This window comes from Hemicordylus capensis, chromosome 2 (assembly GCF_027244095.1).
Source record: "Hemicordylus capensis ecotype Gifberg chromosome 2, rHemCap1.1.pri, whole genome shotgun sequence".
Classification (NCBI taxonomy): Eukaryota; Metazoa; Chordata; class Lepidosauria; order Squamata; family Cordylidae; genus Hemicordylus; species Hemicordylus capensis.
The window spans coordinates 211,932,551-211,946,926 of record NC_069658.1 but is presented as its reverse complement, the minus strand read 5'-3'; the positions used below and the strand labels follow the sequence as shown (position 1 = coordinate 211,946,926).

At 48.3% G+C, this 14,376-nt stretch overlaps 1 protein-coding gene across 8 annotated transcripts in view; it reads left to right on the top strand.

The window, feature by feature from the left end:
• TCF3 (transcription factor 3) overlaps nucleotides 1–14,376 on the top strand; it is a 98,377-nt gene that overhangs the window by 23,717 nt on the left and 60,284 nt on the right. The gene's annotated exons all lie outside the window — the stretch shown is intronic.

Genomic DNA, 14,376 nt, shown 5'->3' with positions numbered 1-14,376 from the left:
ACTGCAGGTGGGAACTCACATAATGGAATGCTCTTCCATACCAAAATAAAAATAAAATAAACAAATATCTGCATGGAGAAACTAGCCTTTCATTTAGAAGAATCAGCTAAAATTGTTTCCCCTGACATTCTACAAATTCATAATAGTGATTTTTTTTTCCCCACCTGGAAGTGGATTGGGAATTTTGGGAATCCATGACCTGCCATCTCAAGTGGTGCAGCCAGATGCCGGTTGGCCACCTCATTGATGACCAGGCTCACGGTGTAACATGTTGTCCCTCAGAGTTGTGCTAACCTTGGTTCCCTTTTAAATTGAGGTTGACAAACGAGCTCTATACCCTGGTTTCAAACTCTGGCTTATGTTCGAAACCATGGTTTGGAGCTGGTCTGCTAAACCTGGTTTAAACATAACCATGATTAGCTGGTATTAAACTTGGTGCAGAGGTAATCAATCGGGAAGAGAACTGGTCTTGTAGTAGCAAGCATGACTTGTCCCCTTAAGCTAAGCAGGATCCGCCCTGGTTGAATACGAAAGAGAGACTAGAAGTGTGAGCACTGTAAGATATTCCCCTTCTTAGGGGATGGAGCTGCTCTGGGAAGAGGATCTAAGCTCCAAGTTCCTTCCCTGGCATCTCCAAGATAGGGCTGAGAGAGATTCCTGCCTGCAACCTTGGAGAAGCTGCTGCCAGTCTGTGTAGACAATACTGAGTGAGATTGACCTATGGTCTGACTCGGTATATGGCAGCTTCCTATGTTCCTATGAGGTAGTTCTTCACTTTAACGCTGACAAGAGAAGGGGAAATATAAATGAGTACTGGCAGAGTGAATGTGTTCTACAAATGTGTTCTAATTTTAAAGCATATGGACCCTTTTAAAAAAAAAATCTTCATTTTGAAAATAGCAAAGCAACAGGTAAATGTTCCAACACATAAAATGAACTCCTTCCCAGGCTTTCCCTTTTAGGGATGTGAACAGACCTTGGTCCATGCACAGATTCGAATAGGAAGAGGTTCTTGCCAATTTGGCCCAACCACGAACCAGTTCAGTGGTTCAAGGGTGGCAGCAGTGGCAAGCGAGACCTTTGAAAGAGAGTAGAGCAAGTCCTTACCTGTGTGCCATTTACATGCACGGAAGCCATTTGCCTGGATTCCATGCATGTGTGGAGACCATGTGCATGCCAGCGCCACAGCGTGCGGGCCGTTGGTGGGGAGCTCCACAATTTAAGGACTTGCTCTACTCATTTTTAAATGTGCCACTCGCCACTGCCCCCAACCTTAACCTCGAACCTGTTTGTGGTTGGGCTGAACTGGTACAAACCGGTTCACAGGTCCACACACTGGTTCGTATCCGAACCTGTCCACACACTGGTTCGTATCCGAACCTGTCCACACACTGGTTCGTATCCGAACCTGTCCACACACTGGTTCGTATCCGAACCTGTCCACACACTGGTTCGTATCCGAACCTGTCCACACACTGGTTCGTATCCGAACCTGTCCACACACTGGTTCGTATCCGAACCTGTCCACAGACCAAGGTTTGTGCACATCCTTTTTCTCTCTTTAAATTGAGCCGTGGTTTTGAGTACCAAGAACATGTTCTTAATCCTTTGTGCAAAACTATTCTTTTTGCCAGAGGGTTTATTTTTTAAAAGGGACAATTTTAGAAGTTCAAGGTGAGACCAAAAATCCCCTTTTTAGTTCCCGGCAGCCCTAATGATACAGGGTTTTCCCCCACCTCCTTTCCCAGGGCCTGTTTGTGTGCAGGAAAGCAAATTGAAGTTTTTGTCATGAGGGAGATGGCTTTGATTTGGGATGTGTTTTATGGCTATTTTCAAACCCAGGGAACGCCTCCCTTTCCCCCTGCATGCCCCCCGCCAACCCAACTTGCACAAGTTTGTGCATGCTCCAGATTTTGAAGCTACAGGCAATGGAACAAAGCAAAATCGGGCAAACCACCCCTACCCCCACAGGCCTGGGGGTTGTTGCGTCTGCTGAGTATTCCGCTTTGATGCTGTATTTCTAAACACATCTTCTAAAAGCTGGAATCTTGAAGCAGCAACCTCAGCTGTGAGTAATTCCAGTGTGGACCTGTTGGCCGCGTTCTTTGTGTCTGAAGCCAAGGAGCAGTGCACGGAGCGAAAGCTTCACAGAAGTAGGCAAGCTCGCCTCCAGCTTCCGTTGAACTACAACTCCCATCTTTGTCAGCCATGATCAATTGTGGCTGGGGACAATTGGAGTTGTAGTTCAAGAACATCTGGAGAGCCAAGGGCTGCCTGCCCTTGTCCTAGGCCATTGTTTGTGGCCAGTCCACAGCCCTAAAGGGGGCAAGGAAACCACCATTTTCTTCCATTTTACAGTGTTGCCCCCAACCTATTGCCTAGAGACAATTTTAGCTTGTTGCAGGGGAATCAGGTACCGAGTTCAAGCCTGGTTTACTGTGAGCAGAAATGCTGTCATAAGTACCTAACAACAGCCCTGCTGGATCAGGCCCAAGGAGGCCCATCTAGTCCAGCATCCAGTTTCACACAGTGGCCCACCAGATGCTGCTGGGAGCCACAGGCAGGAGTTGAAAGGGGCATTCCCTCCCTCCTGCTGCTACTCCCCTGCAACTGGGATTGAGAGGCATCCTGCCTCTGAGGCTGGAGGAGGCCTATAGCCCTCCGATTAGTAGCCACTGATTGACCTCTCCTCCATGAAGTGATCCAAGCCCTTCTTCAAGCCATCCAGGTTGTTGGCTGTCACCACATCTCGTGGCAGAGAATTCCACAAGTGTATTATGTGTTGTATGAAAAAGTACCTCCGTTTGTTGGTCCTAAATTTCCTGGCAATCAATTTCATGGGATGACCCCAGTTCTAGTGTTTTGTGAGAGGGAGAAGAACTTCTCTCTCTCCACTTTCTCCACACCATGCGTGATTTTATAGACCTCTATCATGTCTCCCCACAGTCTTCTTTTTTCTAAACTATATAGCCCCAGGTTTTGTAGCCTAGCCCCATAAGGAAGGTGCTCCAGGCCCCTGATCATCTGGGTTGCCCTCTTCTGTACCTTCTCCAGTTCAACAATGTCCTTTTTGAGATGTGGTGACCAGAACTGTACGCAGTACTCCAGGTGCGGCTGCACCATAGTTTTGTATAAGGGCATTATAATATTAGCCGTTTTATTTTCAATCCCCTTCCTAATGATCCCTAGCATGGAATTGGCCTTTTTCACAGCTGCCGCACATTGAGTCGACACTTCCAACAAGCTGTCCACCATGACCCCAAGATCCCTCTCCTGGTCAGTCACCGACAACTCAGATCCCATCAGCATTTATATGAAGTTGGGGTTTCTGGTTTCATTCCAGGATGCATCTTACTAGTGATTTAAAGCTGTGAGTGCTTTAGGGTTATAACAAAGCTCTTCTACAAGCAGAAACAAATGTAATCTTTTTTTCTTTTTAAGGCAGGGGGGTGGATTGGCTGTTGGTTTTCTTTAGATGAAATGCAGGACCATTTATATATATATATATGTGTGTGTGTGTGTGTGTGTGTGTGTGTATGTGTATATATATATATATATATATATATATATATATATATAAACATTTTTTAAACCCTGCCTTATCTGTATGTTTAAGACAGCTTGTGAAAACAACTGAAAATAATCCAAACATCATAAAACCTGTGACCCAGTAGTTGTTTTTAAAAAAGAGAATTGTAATATGTATAACTGATCAAAGCTTGGTGGTTGTTTTTAATGGTGGTTTTCTAGAAATGACTGCCTCACAGATCTGATATGTGTCTGGCTGGTGGCAAAGGAGCATTAAGAGTTGGGGGCACCTCTGAGCAGGTGCAGAAGGCCATATGGACCCAGTTCTAATTGCAGAGTCAGGCCTGCACACCCATCTTGTAGTCTAGGCATGGTCAGAAGACGAACTTGCCGCTTGGTAGGGCAGCGAAGTGGAGCCTCCGTGTTCAGAGCCAGTCCATCTGATTCTAGAGACGAGCAAAAGGAGAGGGCTTTCTGGAGCATCTATCTAGTTGAGAACCCCTGCTTGACTAGTGGAGTACTCACAAAGGATGCTAGACCAGGTGAAATGAGGTAGGCTTCCTCAGAACATGGGTGTTCTGTTGACCTACTGTAGCTGGGGAATAGACTGAACACAAGAATTACCTTGACGAATTAGACCGAAGGTCTGCCTAGACCGGCATCCTCTTTCCAGCCATGGTTGGCTCATGCAGGGTCCGACGGCTGCCGCTGCCGCCTTATTGTATGCCCTTCGCATCTTGTATTTCAAGGTAGACTGCTTCTGAACATGGGGGTTCGTTTAGCTGTCAATAGATTCGTCCTCCAAAAATTTCTTTCCTTTAAAAAAAATAAATAAATCTAAACTAGTGGTCATTGCCAGGTCTTGTGGCAGTGAGTTCCATCAGTTAACAGCACGTTGTGTGAAGAAGTCTTCCTGGTTGTCTACTGCCAGTCAATTTAATTGGGACACACACACACACACACACACACACACACACACACACACACACACACACCCTTAGGTTCTAGTAGCCTGAGGCGAGAGAGAAACCCTTCTGCCACACAAGATCATATTAATGGTGTTCTGGCAGTACGACCAGGGAGTAGAATTTTCATACTATAGGGATGCTGAGAGGCAGTGTGGTAGCTAGGAACTTGGCCTAGGATTGTGGAGGAGACTCCAGTTCAAACGTCTTCTTAGCCGTGAAGCTCACTGGTTTATATGTATGTATGTATGTATGTATTCGATTTCTATACCGCCCTTCCAAAAATGGCTCAGGGCGGATTACACAGAGAAATAATAAATATAAATAAGATGGATCCCTTTCCCCAAAGGGGTGGATAGGGCCAGTTACTCTCCCCCTGCTAAATAAAGAGAATCGCCACATTAAAAAGGTGCCTCTTTGCCCAGGTAGCAGGGGTTAGGGATACGCCTCCAACTCGAGACAGGCGGAGGCATAAAAGAAATAGGAAAAACTACCACCAAACCTCAGCCACCTAATGGCACAGCAGGGAAATGACTTGATTATCAAGCCAGAGGTTGCCAGTTCGAATCCCTGCTGGTATGTTTCCCAGACTGTATCGGGCAGCAGTGAGATAAGAAGGTGCTGAAAGGCATCACTCATCCTGCGCGGGAGATGGCAATGGTCAACCCCTCCTGTATTCTGCCAAAGAAAACCGGGGGCTCTGTGGTCTCCAGGAGTCGACACCGACTCGACGGCACAACTTTACCTTCCCACCAAACCTCAACAACTTAAAACAAAACAAAACAAACCAAACACACAGTTGCGTTTATTTCTATCAGTGTAGACAAGACTGAGCTAGATGGACCAAGGGTCTGACTCCGTGTATGGCAGCTTCCTATGACCAGGGAGTAGTCCTAAACCTGCCTGCCAGAGTTTCTGTTTGCCCCAAACGGCACTTGGGAAACCCACCCAATTTGTGGGGCTTTTTTTCAATAAGCAAGTTCATGTGGGTGGCTGGAGAGGCCGTTTAGCTGGCCTGTAGGGCCAGCAGCTGCCAGGTTTGAGAGACCCCTTCGTCTCCCCTCCTCTCGCCATTGGAAAAGTGCCACAGCCCCCGTTTGCTATCTGAGAAGATGGTGGTGAACCGGGGTACGTGGGGGTCTCCCGTTTCCCTCAGACTCTGCCAACTGCAATCATTTTTCCCTTCCCCACCCCCAATCCATGGTGGTCTCCCTTCCAAAAGCTTGCTAATGCCCTATTAACACTGTTGTACGAAACAGCAGCACGCCTTTTAATTAGGAAAAATAAGAGCTAACCTCCACCATATGCTGCGCTTCTGCCGGTATTTGCATTTGAAAGTCCGAGTGAATTTCAAGTGCAGCGCTGGGATTTTCGCCATATGAATGTCCTCCAAGTTTGGGCTGCCATGGGGAAAGCTATGTACTTTCGTATCACATGTGGAATCTCCATTTAATTTTCTGGCGGGGTGTGTGTGTGTGTGTGTGTTGGATTTCTTTTCTTATTATTGTCTCCTTTGCACATTGTTGTTGTCGTCTACTATTTTGGCAGATCTGCTGAAAATTTGTCTGTAGACAGGCAGTTCCTGATTCTGCAAAGTTGCATCCTGGTGTGGTGCACTGGTTAGAGTTTCAAACGACAGCAAGGGAATCCTGGGTGTGAATCCTGGCTCAGCTGCAAAACTCACTGGGCCGTCTTGGTTATCTAGCAAGCATGAATTGCCAACCCTGGTTTGCATTTGAATGGGAGACTACATGTCTGAGCACTGTAAGATATTTCCCCTTAGGGGATGGGGCCACTCTGGGAAGAGCCCCTGCCTGCTTGCATGCAGAAAGATCCAGGTTCCCTCCCTGGCAGCATCTCCAAGATAGGGCGAGAGAGACTCCTGCCTGCAACCTTGGAGAAGCCGCTGCCAGTCTGTGAAGACAATACTGAGCTAGATGGACCAGAGGTCTGACTCAGTAGAAGGCAGCATATTATGTTTCCTACGAGATCAGGGTAGTCCCATTTTATCCTTACAATACCTGTGAGGTATGTTAGGCTGACAGTAAGCACAACCAGACAGAGTTCATCCACGCAGCTTCATGGGTGGGAGATTTGAACTCTGGTCTCTGCAGTTTAACACCCTTTCCAGAATCCACTGGCACTCGGTATCTTTCAGCCTAACCTACCTTGCTAGGTGATGGTGGCTGTTCTTGGTCTACATACAGGTGAAACTCGAAAAATTAGAATATCGTGCAAAAGTCTATTAATTTCAGTAATGCAAATTAAAAGGTGAAACTGATATATGAGACAGACGCATTACATGCAAAGCGAGATAAGTCAAGCCTTAATTTGTTATAATTGTGATGATCATGGCGTACAGCTCATGAAAACCCCAAATCCTCAATCTCAGAAAATTAGAATATTACATGGAACCAAGAAGACAAGGATTGAAGAATAGAACAATATCGGACCTCTGAAAAGTATAAGCATGCATATGTATTCAGTACTTGGTTTGGGCCCCTTTTGCAGCAATTACTGCCTCAGTGCGGCGTGGCATGGATGCTATCAGCCTGTGGCACTGATGAGGTATTATGGAAGACCAGGATGCTTCATTAGCGGCCTTCAGCAATTCTGCATTGTTTGGTCTCATGTCTCTCATCCTTCTCTTGGCAATGCCCCATAGATTCTCTATGGGGTCAGGTCAGGCGGGTTTGCTGGCCAATCAAGCACAGTACACTGTATACTTTTCAGAGGTCCGATATTGTTCTATTCTACAATCCTTGTCTTCTTGGTTCCATGTAATATTCTAATTTTCTGGGATTGTGGATTTGGGGTTTTCATGAGCTGTATGCCATGATCATCACAATTATAACAAATTAAGGCTTGACTTATCTCGCTTTGCATGTCATGCGTCTGTCTCATATATCAGTTTCACCTTTTAATTTGCATTACTGAAATTAATGGACTTTTGCACGATATTCTAATTTTCCGAGTTTCACCTGTACTATGTATTTCTTTTTAGATTGTGAGCCCTTTTGAGACAGGGATACTTTTTTAATTTTAATTTATTTTATTTATTTAGTATTTCTCCTGTGTAAACTGCTTTGGGTACCTTTGTTAAAAAGCAGTATATAAATATCCGTAGTAGTAATATTTGTTTTAGTAAAGGATGTGGGGTTTTTTACAGCCTTGGACTCTTTTGGATGAAGGGCAGGATGAAAGTGGTGGTGGAGTTACATGTGGCTTAAGATGGATCGTAGAATCATAGAGAGTTGGAAGGGTCCTTGGAGGTCCTCTAGACCAACCCCTAACTTGGCGCAGGAAACTGAGGCAGCATCCCTGTTGGATGGCTGCCAGCCTCTGTCTGAAAACCTCTAGCCAAGGAGAGCCCACCGATGACATGAGCCAGCGTCAAACAGCCCTTACAGTTGGGAAATTCTTCCTGCTGTCCAGCCTTAATCTCTTTCCTTTTAAGTTTCACCCCATTCATTCTAGCCCTGCCCTCCGGAACAACAGGGAACAGGTCTGTTCCTCCTTAAAAGTGGCAGCTGCATTTTCAAAACTCTTGTGTGTCTAAAGTACCGCTAAAGTGTGCCGTCGAGTCGGTGTCGACTCAGGGCGACAACACAGCCCTGTGGTTGTCTTTGGTAGAATACAGGAGGGGTTGACCATTGCCTCTTCCCGTGCAGTATGAGATGATGCCTTTCAGCATCTTCTTATATCGCTGCTGCCCGATAGAGGTGTTTCCCCTAGTCTACCAGCGGGGATTTGAACCCACAACCTCTGGCTCGGTAGTCCGGCCATTTTTCCCCATGGCGCCCATTAGGTGGCTCTTGCATCTTATGCATGGCTGTGTTGTTAACTCAACCAAGGGCCTGCATTGGCTCTGCCTAGAGGCAAAGGGCTCATTGACATCCCTCTTGACCAGTGAGCACCAAGAGACGCTTCGGCGTTTGGCCTTTCCTCTGCCGGCTCCTACCTCCCTCGGTTTTGCCTTTGTGCACTGGAGGAGAAGCCAGAGTGGGGTAATAACAGGAGGGCTCTGTTGGAGCCTTGCTGGCTGCTCATTGGCTGAGAGGGATGGCCAGGAGCCCTTTGCCTGTGGGTGGAGCTTAGCTCGGCTCCTTAAAGAGCCCCTTTGCCCATCGCTCGGCATGGCAGCAGGTGGCAGAGACGCATAACCGTGAGTCCACTTCCGCTGCCTCCTCCCAGCCACCCCCCCCCACTTTTTTGCCTGCCCGCCCCCACCCATCTCCTTCTCCGCCCGCAGCCACCGTCGCCACCTTCTTTGCCACCCGCCATCTCCTTTTGTGCCGCCCATCCGCCCCCACTTTCTGGCTGCCCACCTGGCGGCCGGCCAGCTATCAATTGTGGCCAGTGGGTGGCCGACCTGGCTGCTGCTTCACCTCTGTGGCCGGCCAGCCTGGCCGCCATTCGCCGCCTCCCCCCCCCCCCCGGGCCGGCTGGCGCCAGCATTTTTCCCCCTTCCCACCAGTGGCTTTCCGGCAGCTCTCCGAACTCTCGCGAGAGCTGCCACACATGTGATTAGCCACAGGTATGCCATAGATAGATAGATAGATAAAAATCTGAACAGCAGAACAAACTCCCATGTTGGGGACTTAGCTTCCCTTTTGCACCCAGCTCTGGGTACTGACTGCACCCTCAGACCTGAGATTGGAGAACTCTAGACCTCCTTCCATCCCTGTGGTCCTGGAGACTCCCAAGATTTGGGAAACGATGCCTTCCGGGGGGGGGTGCTTTCTCGCCTTAACCTCCACAACCCAACTCTGGAGGACGGTTTGTATATTAGCATGCCAAATCCCTTCTATGATGGCGATACCAGACCTGCTGAATGGCGTTTTCAAGTCAGGAAGCTGTCTGGAAACTAATTTTAACTTGGTTCAGCTATTTAAATCTGCTTGAAATTCGTTTTCTTGCTCTCCGTCCTGACTTTTGGATGGTGGAGGCTGCTCTCGGCAGGAAGCAATGTTCTTATACGCAAAGGGAATTGGACTGGGCGGGGAGGGATTCAGCATTTTGAAGGATTCTGCTCTGCCCCCCTCTCCCCAGATGTGTAGGGCAGAAGCCAACAAGGGCTGGCTCAGCTTGGAAAGATAGCTTAGTACTGAGGTCCTCCAGCAGGCCAATGTGGAAAGCAGATGCGGAGGACGCGGCCAGATATTTTTGGGATCGGTGATAGTTTTAAACCAAGATTTGGCTTGTTTGATCACCCCCAAATCCAGCTAATCTGTTTCCGGCAGAGGACAGCCCAGAGTGTTGAGGATACTTGCAAGTTGGATGTGAAAGTGATGGCCATCCACAGCACTTGGTACTCTGAGGCAAACTGCCTCTGAATATGGAGGTTCGATTTTTCACTTCCACTGACAGACCCGAGCTAAGATTTGCCTTGTTGTGTCTAGTCCAACCTCCTGTTTCCAGGAGTGGCCAGCCAGATACCTCCGGGAAGCCCACAAACAAGGCATGAAGGCAATACCACCCTCTCTTCCTTGTTTGTCCCCACCATATTATGTCTGGAGGTATGCTACCATTGTACATGGAGGTTCTATTTCACTCTTGTGGCTCGCATAGACCAGGGTTTCATAACCTCGTGCTCCCAGATGTAGTTGGACTACAACTCCCATCATCTCCAGACATGGCCTTTGTGGCTGAGGATGATGGGAGTTGTAGTTCAACAACATCTGGGGGTCCAAGGTTAAGAAACCCTGGTAGAGACCTATCTACCATACCCCGCCACACACATCATTCATATGCACGTCAGGGCAGGGACCTCTCCTCTCATTCTTTGTACAGCACGTGTACATGGGATGATAATTTATATATTTTAAAACCCTTTAAACTAGCTACCATTGCCGCATCTTGTGGCAGGAAGTTCCAGAAGTTAATTATCTGTCATGTAAAGAAACACCTTTTCTTGCTCCCAGGAAATCATGACATTGCCATAACTTTAATAGCATGCCAGGAGCTGTATGGAACGCAATTACACAATTTACATGTGTACTTAGGTTGCAGAATCTGGATAATTCAAAACACAGAATATGCCAAGCCTTGCCCTGCATTTGGCCCAGAAGCCTGTTACATTTCCTCACTCCCCTCCCCCTCCGCCTCCTGTATCTAGTATGAACTCTTCTTCTTCAGGCCATCTTTCTCGGTTTCTCTTTGCCTGGAAACGAAAATACAGCCCTGGTTTATTTTTAAATTTTCATTTTTCTGTATGCCTCTTTCGAGACGCCAGAGTCCCTAATTCGAGACTCCTGACAGTGGCCGTGTGATCAGAGAGGCTCTATTTTTGCACTACCACATTCCGGGTACCAACAAGTTTGCTGGTCAGGCCTTCAGAATAAATCCTTGTTTTCTGTTCATCTGAAAACCATCCGGAGCCTTGCACTAGACAAAACTTGTGGCCAGACACAGCCATGCCACCACTGTTGGTGGCCCAGAGCGGTATTGCGGCTACGAGCCAAGCAGGGATCCGGTGATGCAAGACTCCCGCTCAGCCTGCAAAGCTGCTGCCTCTAGCCTGGTTCTTCAGGCGGAGGAACAGACTCGGCTCTACCTGAACTCCCCGTCTTGGCTTATCTCCTTGCCTCCAGATAAAGGAGGGCTCCATTCCTCACGGGAAGGTAGTAGCTCTGATTTACCAGTTGCCAGGCAAAAGGACTAAGAAATCTCTCTCTCCAACTCTTGCTTCTTGGATGCTTTCTGGGAGCATCTGGAACAGCATAGGAAACTGCCATATACTGAGTCAGACCCTTGGTCTATCTAGCTCAGTATTGTCTTCACAGACTGGCAGCAGCTTCTCCAAGGTTGCAGGCAGGAATCTCTCTCAGCCCTCTCTTGGAGATGCTGCCAGGGAGGGAACTTGGAGCCTTCTGCTCTTCCCAGAGCGGCTCCATCCCCTGAGGGGAATATCTTGCAATGCTCACATATCAAGTCTCCCATTCATATGCAACCAGGGCAGACCCTGCTTAGCTATGGGGATAAGTCATGCTTGCTACCACAAGACCAGCTCTCCGCTCCTGGCCAGCCACTGTTGGAAACTTTCTGAACCGGCAAGGCAGTTCCTATAGTACAGCCTCCTACATGTGCGTGCAATCTACCTCTGGTTACGGTTTTGTTTTAGGCGATTAGAACTGAGCTTCTTCTTGGACCCGTGGATTTGATCCAGGATGGCATTTATTTAGATTCTTGTGCTCTGCCTGTCAAAAGCTGCTATCCGTGATTGTTAATGATGGAAACCCTGCATTAAGGGATCCCGATTGCTGATTGAGCCTGACCCTGACTGCTTATTTGGAACCCATGTCCACTGCTTGTGTTTTGGGATTCAGTTCAGGTTCAAAGCAACTGAGGATTTTAGGTTTGGGTCCAGTTCCAATCCACTAAACCCTCTTGGAATCAGTTTCCGGGTTCAGTTCAACTCCCGGAATGCAGTATCCAGATTCCGTGGACTGCAGCTGCATCTGATGCAGTAGGTTAGGGGTGGTTATTTTCACAAGTTTTCCCTCTTCTGTCGCAAACCTTCAGCTCTGGTACCTCATAGAGATTCAGGATGTGCGTGTGTATGTGTGTGTGTGTGTGTGTGTGTCTGCCTATGCACACACAAAACGTAAACATTCCAGTTATGAGGTGGGCTACACCATTCCCTGGCTTACATCCAGACTAAATTGCTCCCGAGTGCTGCCGCTGAAGTAAACTTGTCCCATTAATTCCAGTAAGACGGCTTATGAGAAACTTAATCTGGATGTAAGCCAGTGACTGGAGTAGCCTGTCTCGTAACTGCAACATTTACACTTGTGTGTGTATCTACATATATACATTATAAACCACAAATGTGTTACAGCTAGGGAGAGAGGCTACTCCAGTTACTGGCTCACATCCACATAGAGAAGTCCCATTGAAATGAATCCAAGTTTGCTTGCCCTGTTTTCAGTGGGAGTAAAGTAAAGTTATGCCGTCGAGTCGGGGTCGACTCCTGGCGACCACAGAGCCATGTGGTTTTCTTTGGTAGAATATGGGGGGTGTTGGTGTTTACCATTGCCTCCTCCTGCTTAGTATGAGATGATGCCTTTCAGCACCTTCCTATATCGCTGCTGCCTGATATAGGTGTCTCGCATAGTCTGGGAAACACACCAGCGGGGATTCGAACCAGCAACCTCTTGCTCCCTAGGCAAGAGGGAGCAAGCGGGGAGCAACTTCCCCGCTGCGCCAGTAGGTGGCTACTCACGGCTAATTTTCTGAAGCTGAGGGGAGGGGCTTTGCGTAGCTAGCCAGTCAGGAGCGGAGTGGGAGGGCCCTCTTCCTCCCCTTCTGCAGTGGACACATCGCTGAGGATGCTTTGACTTCAAGTTTGGTGGTCCTCCGATGGGGAACAAATAGTGCATCTTCTGTATGGGGAGGAAGGGTGGCTCTGGGCACCCCCGTACAGGTATTGGTACCCACTGTTCCCTCTAATCTTTTTTTTTCACTTGTGCACAGAATAAGCTTTGTTCTGGGCAGCAGTATCAAGACAGTGTGTACACATGTGCATTCAGAGTGGGGCCTTCCTGATTCAGCCTGAGCGGGATCTAAAATTAACGGAGCGGACACTAAAAAAACTTGTGTGCGCGCATGCCTTAAAGGGAACACTGCCGGTATCCCGTTGGGAACCCCTGCAGTATTTATTTATTTATTTATTTATTTATTTGATTTCTATGCTGCCCTTCCAAAAATGGCTCAGGGCGGTTAAAATCAATTAAAACAATTAAAAACATTCTAGCACCAAAATCATTCATATTAAAATCATTTTTAAACCAACATTAAAAATTTAAAACCATGATAAATCGAATGAAAAGCCTGGGTGAATAAATGGGTCTTCAATGCCTTTTTAAAAGTTGCCAGAGATGGGAAGGCTCTTATTTCATCAGGGAGCACATTCCAAAGTTCAGGGGCTGCAATGGAGAAGGCCCGTTCCTGCCAGACGAGTTGACAGCAACTCTGCAGATGATCTTAACAGGCAGTGGGGCTCATGGCGAAGGCGACGTTCTCTTAAATACCCAGGGCCCAAGCTGTTTAGGGCTTTATAGGTAACTAGTATTTTCAGACCCGTTGAAATAACGGGCGCTAGCACCTTCCCCCCCCCCGACTTGCCTCTGTGTCCGGCCCCGCAAGCACCAACTGTCGCCGCCGCCGACAGCCTCCATGCCACGGCCGGTCTCCCCGGCCGGGCAAGGGCCCCAAATTCTCCCGCCCGCCCGGCTTTGGCGGCACGGCCAGGCCTCGGCCGCGCCGCGTCCTCTGGCCGAGGTGGCAGCATCACCGCCGCCTCAGCAAGTTTCCCCCGCCGCCGCATACCCGGCTTCTTCGGGACGGCCGCTTCTGGCCGCCCAAGATGGCCGCCGGGTGCTGGTGGTCGTGTCTCCCTTGCTCTGTTCTGGGCATGCGCTTCGTGCATGCCCAGAACAGCCCAGGGAGGCACAAACACACGCCTTGGTGTCCGTCCACGCCAAGGCTTTTATTAGAGAGGATAACCAGCAACTTGTATTTTGCCTGGAAACGTATCAGCAGCCAGTGAAGTTCTTTCAACACAAGAGTAATATGGTCTCTCCAAGATGACCCAGAGACCAACTTTGCTGCCGTATTCTGGACCAACTGTAGTTTCTGGACTACGTACAAAGGCAGCCCCACATAGAGCACACTTCAGTAATCCAGCCTAGAGGTTACCAGTGTATGTACCACTGTTTTGTGGTCGTTCATCTCAAGAAACGGACGCATCTGGTGTATCAGTCGAAGCTGATAAAAAGCACCTCTGGCCACTGCCTCAACCTGGGACACCAGGGAGAGCTTCGGATCCAGAAGCACCCCCAGACTGCGTACCTGCTCCTTCCGGGGGAGTGTGACCCCCAGC